Raw genomic sequence first — 15,696 nt, 5'->3', positions numbered from 1 at the left:
CGTTAATTAAGCTGTGTAAATTGAAGAAAGAAGAAGAAGGAGATGAAGAAGTAGTAGTAGTAGTGGTAGTAGTAGTAGTAACGCGCTGAAATTAAACGAAAAGAGAAGAAATGGGTAAAAGAGAACGAGAGGGAGAGAGATGAAAGATCGTTTTTAGAAGAGTAGAGACCACCTATAAGGGACGTATTTAGGTTTTATGATCTTTCCTGGCTTTCGAACGAGTTACGATTTATTTATTCTTTTGAGAAGACAAACCCAGACGTAGAGATGAATTAATGTAACAAAAAAATCAAATGGAAAATGATGGAAAAATAAGAATGAAAAGAAAAAAAGAAACAAAAATGTATATTTGATCGAAGAATGAGATCACGTAATTAATGAATATATTTCTTCAACGATTATCTTTAATACGTCTAAACGTTTGTAATAAATAATTAAACAAAATATGCTAATTTAAATTAATATTTAATATTGTAATCTTTGTAAATGTGATAATAATCGTTCGTTTGTATAAATTAATTTCGATGAAATATTGTTCATACAAAGAAATGATATTTAACATGAAATATAATGGAAAATAATTTTCAACAATTATCTCACGATACTATTTGTTATTAATACATTTTGTTCATAATTCCGTTGAAATATATTTTAATAAATTATATTATTCTTATAATATAATTAATATTATATTTATTATTATAATATTATATTAATATTTAATTATTATATTCTATTGACTTTATTTAAATATGATTTGTTTAATTAATCAAAGTTTATATGATATGTACAAAAAAAAATAAGAAATAAATTCGCGAGTATAGTAATATATATAATAATAATAATATTTACAGAACTTAAAGTGCGTAATGGAAGAATTACTAGGGACGAATCGATTAGATGCAATTAATTAGACTTTAATTAATATTAATCCCCCGATGCTGACGTTCGAGCTAATTCGATGCAATCTCTTAATCGGCGAGTACGCGTTAGGGTGTTTTTAAACGGTGATCACTTCGGACGTTTCGCGATCGGTTTTAGAAACCTGTTTTTCGATGCGATCCGCAAGACTTCTACCTAAGTAAACACATATGCATACATACATATATATATGTGTATATGTATATATTTATTTATATATGTTCATATGTACACATTGAAAATGAGAAAGAGAAAGAAAGAGAAAGAAAGAGAAAGAGAGAGTAGTAGTGATTACTTTACTATAGTACACAGCAAGTAGATATCTCCGAAGGTTCACGAAGGTAATAAAGTGTAGGGTAAACTCCTTCTTTCGGCTAATTCGATAGACGATCTAACTGCTTGCCACCGGTATCTTCGTGTGTTTCGTTACGTAATCGCCATATTTTCTCAACGGTATATTCCTATGAACTTTGGTAATGTATTAAAGGGTTTCCTTTCCTATCTATAAGTATCCACAAGATCAAGGTAAATGCATTAACGAGTTTCATTGAAACAACCTTCGTAAAGATTCAGATTAGACAAGATTAAAACAAAGAAACGAGCCAACCAAAATATTTCGTTACGTAATCACCAAATTTTATATATAGGATATCATATTTATTTATTTATTTATTTATTTAATAATATTTTATTGACCCTAGAGCCTAGGCTCCCTAAAGGCCATTAATTACAGTAAAGTACAATATAATGTATAGATAAAACAAAACAAAAATTAAAATTATGTAATTATTATTAAACTTATCATTAAATTAGTAGTAACGCGCAGTAAGTAGATAAATGTAAAAAGAAAATAGTAAATAATACATAAATAAAAGTATAACAGTTCTATAATAGTGGTATAGTATGTATCATATGTATAGTATCATATGAACAGAAATAATGATAAATTTGAATATAGTATAATGATATTTCATATTATTATGAATGAAAGTCAATAAATTTTGATTAAAAATGTAAAATATCATCGTATAGTTCTATATTGAATAAATATGTTCTATGAATCATAATGCAGTACTAAGGGTGAATAAATAAAATTATGATGCACATGCATTAACGATTCGAAAGAAGAAGAAGGAGAAGAAGAAAAAAGGAAGACGCAAACTTAAGGAAAAAGTTCTCTTTCATTTGGGGATAAAAAATGCTTCGACTGTTATCGACAAGTTTCCTCTTATAAATGGGAATGTGGAGGAAGGAAAGAGGGTAAAAGGGATAGGAGGAGAGTATGGGGGTGCGGGGGTGGGTACGGGGAGGGGAAAGAGGTTGGAAGAGGAAAGCTCGTAGATTGTAGGTAGAAGGTACTTCAGTGGAGCTAACTCGAAGGTACGAACTACGGACCCTTTGGAAGTGTACCGGTTCCGATCTTAGCGTTCCTACCGATCTCTCACGAAGCTTAACGCACACGAACTCTCCGGTTCAAAGGCGATCTCGGATCTAACGAAGTGGCTCGAAGGACTGCAAAGGCCCAAGCCAACCTGACCCCTTCTCTCGTTAATATCCTACCGACTACTATTTACTATGTGTATGTGTGTATCTACCTTGGTTGTTACATACCTACATACCACACCTTACTACCAATACTATCGAGTACTTAATAGTGCTGGTTGTAGTAGTAGTAACGATGAGTCTATCGAGAGAAATTCTACTCGACCTTACCGAACGTCGCGTAGCAAATTATAATCAAATAGAATTGCTAAAGTGCGTTCGAGCGTTCATTTTGTATGTATGTATGTATGTATGTGTGCTTGTTGAATTCATGTGCAATAATGTTACCGAGATTTTTTCAATTTCGTATTATAGTATTATATCGTTTATTGTATATTTATATATTAGATTGAATAATACGTAATCTTGGTTGTTTTGGGGATTTTATATGGTTATTAATATTTTATATATATGTATGTATGTGTTTATGTGTGCTTGTTGAATTCGTGTGCAATAATGTTACCGAGATTTTTTCAATTTCGTATTATAGTATTATATCGTTTATTGTATATTAATATATTAGATTGAATAATACGTAATCTCGATTGTTTTGGGGATTTTATATGGTTATTAATAGTACTTAGTGATATTTGATAATGTTATACTGGCTTGATTATATTACTTATGTACAAATTTGTAATATTTTATTGAAATTAATTAAAATAATGTATCGGATAGTTGTTCATAAAAATAATGATTATCTTATAATATATTATTTATGCCACAATACACATACTATTTTATATTTTATATTTAATACGACGAATTCCATGTCAACTTTTTTCTTAAACGTTTCATTAAGATATGTTTTCTCATTAACGGATAAATAATTAAATAATTCTCTCGTTGAAAGTTAATTTTATATGATCTATAATGATTGCGCACGATTAGCGAATAAATCATATAAAAAAATATATCACACAGAAACAAGGATTTAATTTGAAATTGGAAAAATGGTAAGAAAGTAAATCACGATTGTAAAGAGAACTACGGCAATTTCACGAATCCTCGTGTTCGATCGAATTTTATTACCGTTCCTCTCATTGCTAAAAGAAAGAAAAAGAGAGAACGAAATGAAACAGAGAAAGAAAGATAGATAGATAGATAGAGACAAGAAGAGAAAGATTCGCATTCTTTTTAATGACTCCCGTGACGATAGGAGTACCGAGACGAAGACTCTAGCTGTAGACTTTGGACCTACCGATCTCGTAAGAGATTCTATGAGATCGAGATAATATCGTGCATTCGAGTTGAGGTGGATTTCCCGGGAGGAGAAAGAAGCACGTTGCAGCGTTAAAACGGTAAGAGTGGAAGAAGAGGGTGAAAAGGTGGGGATGGGATTGGGTGGTGGGGGGACCGATCGGTCCGCGGATTCGACGTCTTCACCCTCGGGAATTGAAGCATAAAAGAGAAAAAAAAAGAAAAGGAGAGAGAATGGAAGAACATTGGGTGTAGTAGTAGCAGAGACTTTCAGGCAGCTTGAGGAAAGGGAGGAAAAATGGTGGAACTCGAGGTGCTGATAAAAAGAAAGAAAGAAAGCAAGAAAGAAAGCAAGAAAGAGATAGATATATAGATAGATAGATAGATAGATAGATAGATAGATAGATAGATAGATAGAAGAAAGAAATAAAGAAAGAAAGAGAATAAAAGAAAAGCTAAGGATCGAAAGAGATCGGCAGAGCAGAGTCCGAAAGGAATTAGATTTGCTCGGTGCTAGCCAAGCGCGACGGACAGAATGCAACGCAATCCGTTCGGTAATTCGAAACGCGTTCTTCGGAAACACGAAGAATTATTCCTTTGGCTGCTCCCCTTATTGCCGCTCCTGCTGCTACTGCTGCTATTACTGCTACTGCTGCTACTGTTACTGCTGCTGCTGCTACTGCTACCGTCATCATATCCTTGAAAAAGAGAGAAATAGAAGGAGAGAGAGAGAGATACTTTGGCACGAATCGTTACGCCATATTTCTCTATATTTTCTTTTTTCTTATTTTTTTTTCTACTAGTTTCATTGATGAGAACACATCGACCGAATCGATACACCTCTTTTTTTTTTTTTGATATAAATACTTGATTGGATTGGTAATAGATATAACAGTGTGTGTGTGTGTAGAAATTAAATTTTTTCAATTATTCAAGGATATATAAGGTGTCTCAAATGTTACAGTCTCATGTAAAGCGATTCTTTTTTCGTTAATTAGATCAAATTTGAACGCTTTTCGTGATTAGTTATTCTTGTTTGTCTTTTTATTCGGCCCACGTATTCCTTTTGGTTTAATAAAGTTAATTATTATATTTAATTATTAATTATTGTATATATATATATAACAATTGAACAAATTCATTGTTTCGTACCACAGATGGTAAACGCGAACTTAATGGAAAGTTTAACGCGTAAACCATCGGTGGTACACGTGACACGGAACATGTTAAATAACTTAAAATACACAAAACGAGGAATCGAATAATTAAATATAAATTTTATTTATTTGTTTGTTTGTTCTTTTAATTTTGTTTCGAGAGAAACAAATTTGATTACTTAATTCATATCGGAGTCATAAATTTAATGCTAACCTTAACTTTAAGAGTTAATTCGTAAAAGGAAGTATTCTCATTCCGTCTCTATTTTTCTCTCTTAGCCTCTTTTCTTCAAATTTGGAACGTGGAATCATCGCGGTTTACAGCCAAAAGTAATCCGAGCGAAGAATTCGAATGAGAGATTTAGAAACGGACTTATGTGTAAGGTGTGCGTCTTTCTGGCGCCCCAGACGCGCCATTGCGTCTATGCTTGAGAACTCTCCCTTACTGCAATACGACAATTTACTTAAAGAAGAAGAAGAAGAAGAAGAAGATGAGATAACACGATTGAAAAAGAGGGAAAAAGAAAGAAAGATAAAAAGAGGGAGAGAGAGAGAGAGAGACGTTTTGGCTCGTATAGGTAAAATAGAACGAGAGTATCCTCTTGAAAATGCAGCTGTTTTGCGTGAACTCAAACGACGTTGCTCCTATAACCTTCTTGCTACCTACTTTACTATTCCCATACGATCAAAATTGGAAGAGGATAGAAACTTATATTTATCTGTGTGTGTTTGTGCGTGTGTGTACAAATGTGTAAGAAATAGTGAGAGAGAGATAGAGAGAGAAAGAAAATCAAAATAAAAGATAAGAATATAGAAACCAGTTTCCGTATCCCCCCTCCCCCAAAGTATTAATATTTTTTTTTTGATTTTACTTTTTCATAGATTTCTTTTTTCTTTTCTCGAATTAACGATTACAAATATTTCTTATAGGTTTTATGTTAATCTCTTTCGTGTTATCTATACTTTATTATATTCATTGATAAAGATAAGAAATTAATCTCTTCTAATGTAAGAATTGTTCTGTTCTTACATTTTTTTTCTCGCATAATTTCCTTCTTTTTTGTTTTGTTTTTCATTATTATTAGAAACAATTTTTAATCTTTTTTTTATTTTCTTATAATCGATCTACGTGGATAACTATAGGTTGTAATAATTATACTTGACACACTTTTACAATTTATACGCATTATATAAAGTGAAATAAAATTTAAACAAAAAAAAAAAGGGAAAATGTATGTCAAGTATAATTCACGTTCAAGATTAGACAGACTGATCGTATAGAAAGTATACTTTGAAAATAAATTAATCGATCGTGCGACGAAATATTCAAATTTATTCAAGTAATATTGGAAAGATACAAAAATTGCGTTTTTTAATTTGACTTGTATATAAAAAAAAAGAAGAAAAGAAAACAGAAGTTGAAAGTGGATTAGTTGAAAAGAAACGGAAAACGTGTAAGAGAGAACGAGAGAGAGAGAGAAAGAATCAAATGTTGAATTCAAATAAATTCGTTTTCATGATTTCAAATAAACAAATATGGCAAGTTCACTGTTATAATTATTTTATGATACGTAAAGTTGAAAACGTATCGCAAATATTGTCAGAATCCTATTAATATTATCAGAGTAATGCAATGATTCACCTGACGCCCCCTTCTATCGAGAAAATACGAAGAAATTTTTTTTACGTACACACGTGATACACATTTACTCCTATCAACTAAAAAAGAAATTTTGCCTCGGAGAAATTTAACGAATCTACGAGAACGAAATAGCATAAAAATAAGATTAAAAAAATCATTCAAATTCAGTAGCTCTGTGTATAAAGGTCAAAAACGAATTCGCCAAAGCTGCATGGACCAACGATCTCTTTGAACGGACAGGCGTCTCTTTCGTTTGCGAGTTTAAAGTTCGAAATTTTTTATATACGTACTCACGTCTGTAAATATTATATAATACATACTATATATATATACGATACGAAAACTTTCCTACACGTACGCTCACATACATATTTATCAAATATATATATACGTATGGTGTATTAGTATTGTCCATAAAAACATAACTATCTACATGTATGTAACATTTACACGTGCATATATACGCAAACTACTGCGTACAAATTATTTTCACATTTTACAAAATGATCAAAAGTTCGTTTGAATTAGTCTCCTTAATATTCGTATAGAAAATCAATCATTTGTTATAATTCCATTCTGAACGTGTCATCCATTAAAAAATCTTTATTTGTTCAAATTTTATCGTGGATATAACGATTATATATGATAGTTTTGTTGATAATTATTTCTTAAAACAAATAACCTTTGGAGGATTGCAGAAGTTACTTGGAATGTTAAAAATATATGACAGTATGTACTGAAAACAAGGATTGACTATTTTGACGAAGCTAACCATAAGATTTCAATATTTTATTTATTATTTAAACCAATTGATTTTTGTAATCTTATTACTTGAACTTAAACGACTACTGGTATTTTTCTTACGTTTATTTTAAAAATTATGAAATTTGTCACCTCTGATAAATTAATTTTGAACGAAAGTGTATATACTAAAATAGATATGCGTAAAAATGGTAGTACATGTATAATGTATATGATGTAAATACATACATGTGTGGATATATGTATACGTGTATATGAATGGAAACAAAATGGTACACTTTTGATATTATATACTGAAATATATGTGTATATATGTATGGGAGTATATGAATACGTACCTATGAGTATATAGAAAATTATGTAGGACATATGTGTGAGTATAAAAAGAAATGTTAAGGGGTAATGGTATAGGTAGGTATAGTTGTATAGTATGGGACCTGGTCAGGCACGTATCTTTGTTATTTTTTCTTGGCGTACTAGCAACGGCGACGTACGTAGCCGGAACTCTTCGCGACTCTTCCCGGAACTTTAACTGACGCCATTTTCTGCTGGTGCGGCGCGTTTTGCTTGGGAGCACGCTCGAGCAGAGATCGGGTATCTAATAACGCGATGCTTGCCCTCTTCTTCTCCTTCTTCTTCGTTTTCTTCTTACTTTTATTCTCCTGTGTCTTCGTTTATCCATTTTTCTCTTTGTTCTTCTCGAATTCAATAAATCCGAAGCTTTCTTTTTCGATTCTCACGTGACTCCTAAAAAAGTATTAGATAAATATAATCTTATTCTTGTTTTATATTATTTGTCTGTATTAAAAAAATATTCATAAATACGAATTTTAAATGATGGAATAGAAATTTTCTAATTACGATATATTCAAAATCTCTTATTAATGTTTAATCAAATATTTAGTATTATTATTTTGCGTAGGAAACAAATATAAATATAATTAATATAAATATTTAATAAAATATTATACAATTATATTATCCAATATTATAAACATAATTATTATACTCAACAATATGCAATACGTATAATATAAAACTATACAAAATTCATATACAAATAAATACAATAAAATTAAAAAAAAGTATATTATATGCGTATTTAATAAAACAATATACTGTGTCATATTCATACGCATAGTTATTATACTAAAAATAATTTTACATAATACATAAGACGATAAATGTACGAAATATAATGAAACACAATGCATATGAAATCGAATGAACTGAAAGTAGCACTAATCTCTCTTCCTCTCTCTCTCTCTCCCACTCTCTTTCTTTCTCTCACTTTTACATTAGTTCGAATAAAATCCGGAAGAAGAATTTTCGTTCGGATTATGACTTTTGACTTAATTACAGGAACGTGAGAAATTAGAGTAGTTGCTAGCAACATTGGTGAGTGGTAGACGCGATGTCTAATTTAGTTACACGTGCGTAGAATCACTGGGCAGGCGCGAGTGCGGGCGGGTACGTTCTTAATAACCGTTTTAATTATACGAGATTATTTAATTAAGTCATAGAAAAAGAGTGCGAGCGAGAGAGACAGAGAGAAGGAAAGAAGATCTCGGCATTACGCTCGACGACGTAAGACTTTCGAGCGGTTTCTTTGTAAAAGAAAAGAAATTTCTATTGTATAGTTACCAGATACGCGTGCAACATCATTTTGTTCAACCAAAACACATACGTGTACACTCACACACATATATATATATATATACACGTATGGTGATTCTCTTGCTTTTATTCCGGTAGTCCTAGAATTTATCAGACGCACCTCGCATATAGTACCAAACGCGTATACTAAAATCTATGTATGTTTATATAGGTGGCTGTATATGTATATATGTATATGTGTGTGTATATGTATTTACACGTGTTAGAAACGGACGACGTTCGTTCAGATGTTAGAAAGAGAGAAAGAGAGAACAAGAGACAGAGGGAGAGAGAAAAGGAAAACTATAGTAAGAGAATGGCTAGGTTCTTGCATGAGCACATACAATGTGTTTAAGTATATATATATATGTGTGTGTGTGTGTGTATAGAGTAGAGAGGTAAAGAGGTAGAGGTAACGTGGAGTCGCGTTCACAGAGCACGAGCCTGCTGCCAGACTAGACGCTGTAAATTTTATCGCCTGGATAAGAGCGAACTCGTGGAGAACGCTCGTAAAGGCAATTTACTGTATATTTACATCCTGCCATGATACGTTACACGAGTTAATGCCATCTGTCGACCAAATCGAAGGGCGTTTACTGCATGTTCTCTTTCTCTTTCTTACTGTATTTCTATCCCCCCCCCCGCCCCGCCATCTTCTTCCACTGTTTTCTTGTCTCGAAGAAAACGATAAGAGAGTTTGAGAAAAGTATCGGAAACTGTGTGTCCGCGTTAGCTCGAACTTTTTTCTTCGAGATCATAAGATATAAAATCTATATAACTGTAAACGTAAAAAGATTGAAAACTCGAATAAAAAGTGGGAAGTAGATTTATGAAACACTAAGATTTTTATTAGTACAAATTGTATCTGTAGTTAGTAGAGTATTTATAATTGTCGCGAGTAAAGCTCGAAAGATTGATTTGTTTTTTTTTTTAATCGAACTTAACTGTAATATAACGTATAACGTATGTGATAGGCGTATTTACGTGTCTTCCCTACGCTTAGTGTAATGTCAGCGAGTACAAATTTACAAGAATAGAGTTTTATTCAAAAGTGAAGTAAAGTTACGTATTACAAGCTTGGAATATTTTAGCAATTATCCTAAGTATCCAAAGAATCTTACCTTCGGGACTACTAGTAATGATACTTGTCTCATGCTACCAAGATAGAAAGAGAGAAATAAAGAAAGAAGAGTGGAAAGAGATAGAGAAAAGGAAGATATTCTCTTTCTCTCTCTCTCTTTATCTTTCTTTCTCTGAAAAGCATTTGGCGACGTTGAGTAAGATAGAAAGAGAAGAGAGAGAGAGAGAGAGTGGCTCGATATTCGGGGTGCGGTTCCTAGGTCCGTAGGTCCTGGGTTTGCGTGAACGGACGAGCAAGGAATGGAAAGAGAAGGAGGGACGATGGGGGGAGGGAGAGGTAGGGTTGAGAAAGAGGAGGAGGAGGAGGAGAAAGGAAGAGAGAAGTTAGAGAGAGAGTAAGAGAGAGAGAGAGAGAGAGGGTGGGTCGACGGTTAGAAAGAGGACGTGTCTGCGTGTAACGTGGCGTTCTTGTGTTCGTACGTGCGTGCGGACGTTTTCTCTCTCTCTCTCTCTCTCTCTCTCTTCTCTCTCTTTGCTTCCTTCTTCCTATGTCGTAACGGGTGGAAAGGGGTCGATGAGGATGAAGGGGTAGTAAAGGGAGTACGAACGAACGAACGAACGAACGAAGAAGAGAAAAGGAGAAAGAGAGAGAGAGAGAGAGAGAGGGTGGGAGGGAATGGGGTAGGACCGGAGACGTAGTCGGAGTTGGGCGGTGGTTGGGAGGCGGATTGCATGCGTTGTGCAGTGCGGTTAACGGCGTGTGCGTTGCGCCGACGGCCAACGACGTTGCTTTTTGAAAAGGGACGAGAGAAGAGAGAAGAGAAGAGATGGAGGAAGAGCTAGTAGAAGCGGCAGCATCAGCGTGGCGACGACGGTAGCACGAGTGAAAGCGCAAACTATGAAGATGGAAGAGTGGGAAAGCTCCAAAGAAGGAGAGAGATGGGAAGAAAGAACTGGAATGAGAAAGACAGAGAGAGAGAGAGAGAGAGAGAAGAAGAGAGAGTGGATGGATGGACGGATGAAGATGGGAAGGGGAAAGAGAGAATAAGATGGGTTGAAAAGGGAAGAGAGAGGGAGAGAGAAAGACAGAAAGAGAGAAAGAGAGAGAGAGAAGGAAGGACGCGGGCGTCTCGGCGTTCTGGCAGACGAACGCATCGATCCCAGGCGGGTCAAGCACGGAATCTGTCTCCCTCTCTTTCCCTGCCACCCTTCCTACCTCTATCTTTCGATTCCCTCTCCTTTCTCTCTTTCTCTCTCTGCCCCTTTCGAGCCCTACCCATCACTCTCTCTCTCTCTCTCTCTTTCTCCCGCTCTTCTCGGCAGCAAACTCGAAGCTCCGTCACCCTTCTCGCTTCTTCCGCCCACCGGCGCTGCCATCCCCGTTCCCTTCTCCTCCTCGTCGTCGTTCTCTTCCTACGCCACCACCTCCGCCTCAACCTCCGGCGGCGTCGCCGTCGACGCCGCCGCCGCCGCCGCCACCACCACCTCCAAGCCCACTTCCACCTACCCTTCATCCATCCCACCCATCTCCTCCTCCTCCTCCTCGTCCCCCTTTGCCCCTGCGACGGCTTCACCCTCCCGTGGCAGCCCCGTTACTGCGCGCCGCGCTTGCCCCCGCCAGACAAAGACAAATTACGCTGCATTTTCAGAGCCCCAAAGAGCTCTGCCGTTCTCTCCACCTCCAACCTCGATCCTCCTCGTCTTCCTTCTTCCACCACCAACCACCCACTACTACCTCCGCACCATCACCACCCACCCATCTTCCAACCCACTCCTACCACCTCCTTCTACGTCGACCGACCGACCGACCCCCCGCCCGACCGCCCTTACACCACTTTCGTCCCTGCCCGGAACCCCGAGACTCTTCGTTATGTAGGCCATCAAAAGGGTGCTCAACCCCTACGCACTTTTACGCGTCTCTTTCTTTTCTCTCTCACTTTCTTTTTTTCCCACCTTCCTTCTTTCTTTCTTTCTTTCATTCTTTCTTTTTATCACCCCCTCTATACTTCGATGATTTCATACACTTGACCTTGATTTTCTCTTCTTTTATATTCCCTCTCCTAGTTACGAAGAGTTTTCTACGTATATAGGTATATATGTTTCTATGTATGTGTTTATGTATATTGACGCATCTGTATATATATATATATATGTGTGTGTGGGTATGTATATATTATATATCTATATACATACATCGCGTGGAAGTTCGACCAAATCGGATACTCTCGTTGCGTTGGCGTTCTAGAAAAGAGCTCGAGGACACTCGTGCGGAATATTTGCCGGATGCTTGACTTCGATTTTCCAGAAGTAGTCATGCGACTACTTCGACTTTGGTAATGCCAAAGTAAGAGAGAATGAGAGAGAGAAAGAGAGAGAGAGAGAGAGAGTGGCATCTTTTCCTTCTCCTTTTCTTTTTTATTACAATCTCTTGATAATTACGATTCTTTGGACTTATATGAGATAGGAGTAAGGGTAATCGATTATTCTTTCGCGACTTCTTCCCCATTTCGAGTATTCCCAGCTCGTTTTCTCGCGTGCTAGCCATTCGTCACGAAAGTTACTTCTGCCGACCGATAATGGCTAGGTCAAAAGGGTGAAAAGGAGTAGGAGAGAATTAGAGGATTGATAGTGGTGGTGGAGGTGGTGGTGGTAACATCGAAGCGCGAGCATGGTGATTAAGGAAGTTGGATAGTCCAAGACAAGATCACCGAGTCGCTCCCCCCTTCCCCACCATTTACCCTGTTCAGACGGGCCGTTTGAAAAATTTCGTTAATCGAATGGCAAGAAAAAGGCCCGATTCCGAAGTATGTTAATTAAAGATTCCTGACGTTGAGCCAACGAGCGAGCAGGCTTGGCTCACTGACAGCTAAAATCGAAGATTTTAACCAATCCATTGCGGAAAGATAGTACGAAATTCGCATTAGGGTATTCGTGTTATTGTCAAACTATGACTTGCGAGCTATTCGTGATGTTAAAGAAAATAATTACCGAGTTAAACTGAAACAAAATGTCAGATTTAATGTTTAGGATTGATCATGGATGGAAGATAATATTTGAGAATACCGGATCTGCGATTGGATGGTAGTGACGGGAAATAGAATATGAACGATTAGCGAGTAGGGAGAGTGAGACAAAAAGACTGGACGCGGGTTAGCAATGAAAATGACATAAAAGAGAGAGAGAGAGAGAGATAGAGAGAGAATAGTAATAGATAGGAGAGAGGAACTCGTCGAACGCTATGAGAATGCTCGAACTCCCAGCGTTCCTTTATTCGGGCATAACGAGGTCCGAAGTACACGAAACTACGTGCATGCTCGACATAGTATATGAACCACTATCGAAGGGATGGTTCTCGTTGAATCCCAACGTGAACTAAATAGAGAGAAAGATAGAAAGAGAGATAGAGAGAGGGAGAGAGAGAGATAATCAAGGAATTCTAAGCACAAAGGAGAAGTCTTGGTGGTAGCAGACGTAAAGATTTTTCGAAATTGCCCTAGGTTGGGGACTGCTGTGAGAAGTGCGGATGACATCAAGAGAGAGAAAGACAAGGGGGTAAAGAAGCCGTGCGTGAGAGGGGTTGAAAGTGTGGGAGCGTCGGTGTTGGCGAGCACTGGTTGAGAAGGAAGAGAAGGAGAGCTTGGGGTGGTTTGGTGAGTCGAAGGATGGAAGCAAGCAAGGAGGCAGGCTAGCTAGCAAGCAGGCAGGCAGGCAAGCATGCTATCAGGCAGGCAGGCAGGCAGGCAGGCAAGCAGGCTGGCTGGTTGGCAGGAGGACGGAAAGCAGGAGTGGGTGGAAGAAGAAAGAGAGAGAGAAAGAGAGAAGAAGAGAAGGAGAGCGACGGTAGGTAGCAGTGGGTGGCTGAGCGAGGCTTTGAGGGTGGCGAAGGAGGAAGAGGTGGAGAAGTAGAAGTAGGAGAAAGAGGAGGGAGGTTGGTTGAGACGCGAGCGGAGGTGCAGCCAAAGGATAGAGAAAGAGAGACGGACAGACGGAACGAGAGAGATCGAAATAGAAAGAGGGAGAGAGAGAGAGAGAGAGAGAGAGAGAGAAAAGGACCATTGGGTTGGCTTGCTTTGCGCCAGCACCGACATGGCTCCAAGAGAAGGAGAGGAGAATGGAAAGAGAAGGAGGTGGAGGAAGAGAAGGATGGGGTAGGATGGCCGGGCCTCTGCTCGCTCGATAGAGGCGCGTCCCGTCGTCCCATGATTGGAAACCAAATCGCCGCACATCCATCCCCTTCCTCCTACCTCAAGCTCTCTTCCCTCCCCGTTGGCCCCTCAGCCCTCGCGCTCTCTTCCCTTGCTTCTCTTGCCTACGAATCCTCCACCCTTACGGCCGTCTCTCAACCCTATCCAGAGAGAACTTGCAATTCTCTCTCTCTCTCTCTTCTTCGCGCACGCCGAATAAACTTCTCCCCCTCTGGCCACCGGTACCTCCTCTTCATCCTCCTCCCCCTCCTCCTCCTCCTCCTCCTCTTCCTTCTCTTCCTTTTCCTCTTCCTCTTCCTCTTCCTCTTCCAACAGCCACCCTTCGACTCCCTGCTCAAACCCTCCGCGCCCACCCTCCAGGGACGCTAATGTCGAGCTAAGTCCTTAAAACCCCTCAGCCGGAGGCCGCCCAGCCCGCAGACCGGAATGGCCTCCATAAGTAACCGGGTTTACACACCCCAAGACCCTATTTCTCACCGTGGAAAAACTGCAGTCAGCTCCGTTGCAACGTCCCTCTCTCTCACATACACACACACTCTCTCTCTCTCTCTCTCTCTCCGTTGCTCGTTCACTCTTACTCATACATGTGCACACGCACATACCAATACCATCACACTCCTACCAAAACCGAAGGCAAGTTACGACTTTCAGGACGGCCGGGCATCGCAGGCTTTCGAGAGCAACTCTCCTTCTCTTTCTTTCTAACTATCTCTTTTCCTTCTTACCCATCTTTCTCTAACGGCCAGGATTAGGAAGATGAGCTCCGTGAAAAACGTGAATCTTTTTCTCTCCAAACTACCGATGGGATGCTACTCGGACGAGTAATTCTCGATGCTGATTGGACTTCACTTTCTTAGTACTCTCTCAAATCTTTCCAAATCAATCCGAAGAAAATCCTACCCGTTTTTATACGTAAGTATACATATATACAAACATCTACGTATACCAAAAGAAAAAATCCAATTTTCTTTTTAAATCTAAATCATATATCCTAATATAAAATACATCAAATTCGAAGGAAGACATAACACGTTAATTGACTTCAAATATAAATATCAAAGAATAGATTGAGAACGTGTAAGAGTAAGAGAGAGAGAAAAAGAGTAATGTAAAGAGAAATGGAAAGCATAAAACGTGCTTACAATGGCATCGAGGGTGCAAGTACCCGGTACTGCTCTCCACCTTTCGAGGAAACTTTACTTTGGTGACGGCGCGCGCTACTTTCACTTTTGCTCGTAATGTTTATGCAGAGCTACGGTGGAAAGTTTCGCGCGAGGTTGCTGCTGCTACTGCTGCTTCTGCTGCTGCTGTGGTAACTGCAACGACGAGCAATGTTCTGTACATGTACGTACACACATATACATATATATATGTGTGTATATGTTTATATATGTATGACCATTACCCCCTCCCCCCTCCACCCTCCCCCTTGTGCGCTCGCGCATATCCTCGACTTCATCTCATTGAAACGACGTATCCCATCGCTACACACGTATATAATAAACACGTGGTTGTAGGCAGATGATACGTT

General features: G+C 37.9%; 1 protein-coding gene and 1 long non-coding RNA gene across 9 annotated transcripts in view; both read right to left on the bottom strand.

Moving 5' to 3' along the window:
- LOC122520741 (transcriptional activator protein Pur-beta-B) overlaps positions 1–15,696 on the bottom strand; it is a 502,193-nt gene that overhangs the window by 90,838 nt on the left and 395,659 nt on the right. The gene's annotated exons all lie outside the window — the stretch shown is intronic.
- Positions 7,870–15,464, bottom strand: LOC122520756. The gene is made up of 2 exons (XR_006304613.1): positions 15,308–15,464; positions 7,870–7,971 (listed from the first exon to the last, which is right to left on the bottom strand). It is a non-coding gene; the product is annotated as an uncharacterized LOC122520756 (long non-coding RNA).

This window comes from Polistes fuscatus, unplaced genomic scaffold, assembly GCF_010416935.1.
Source record: "Polistes fuscatus isolate 324 unplaced genomic scaffold, CU_Pfus_HIC Scaffold4, whole genome shotgun sequence".
NCBI lineage: Eukaryota > Metazoa > Arthropoda > Insecta > Hymenoptera > Vespidae > Polistes > Polistes fuscatus.
The sequence above is the reverse complement of the archived record's forward strand: the minus strand, read 5'-3'. Positions and strand labels throughout refer to the sequence as shown.